Genomic DNA, 671 nt, shown 5'->3' on the forward strand with positions numbered 1-671 from the left:
CTCCCAAGGCTGCACAGTCTCTGAGAATACCCTACCTCTTGCTCATCTTCTCGGATGCTGCGCAGCCTACTGACCTCCTCCCATATCTCCCTTACCTGATGACACAACACAACTCGTCAACAGCAGCACACCTCCTGCAGGAGAGCTGACTGCCAGCCCAGGCCTCCCGGAGAGGCCCCAAGCATTCCCTGCAGCCTGAGACCTGTAGGGCTGCATCTACTGTCAGAGGGTCTGTCTGAGTCCAAGCCTCTGACACAGCAACTCCAACAGCCACTGGGGAATGTGCTCTGCAGCGTGTCACAACCACACTTGAGGAAGTGTACACCTCAGGGAACAGAAACAAATGCACCTTCATGCACCCTGCTACACAAATTGCTGCATCTCTTCTCCACACTCTAGGCCTGGCTCTTATATAGGCCTCTCCCTAGCACTGGCTAAGAGGGTGCTTGACCCGCCCTAATCAAGGGCCACCTGGATCAAAGCCCCAACTCCCTCTGGTCAGGGGCAACCAAGGGAGCTCATTAGCAGCAGCCACTCCTAGCTAGAGCTTTTCCCAGGAGCTTTTCCCAGGAGAAGTCAAGGCCTCCTGCAGTTGTCCTTGCCTAGCTTCCCCTTTTCTGTTCACAGCAATCACCTTCTAGTTCCTCGGAGGTCCTCAGAAAGCCCATAAC

This window comes from Apteryx rowi, unplaced genomic scaffold (assembly GCF_003343035.1).
Source record: "Apteryx rowi isolate R43461 unplaced genomic scaffold, aptRow1 scaffold_1496, whole genome shotgun sequence".
NCBI lineage: Eukaryota > Metazoa > Chordata > Aves > Apterygiformes > Apterygidae > Apteryx > Apteryx rowi.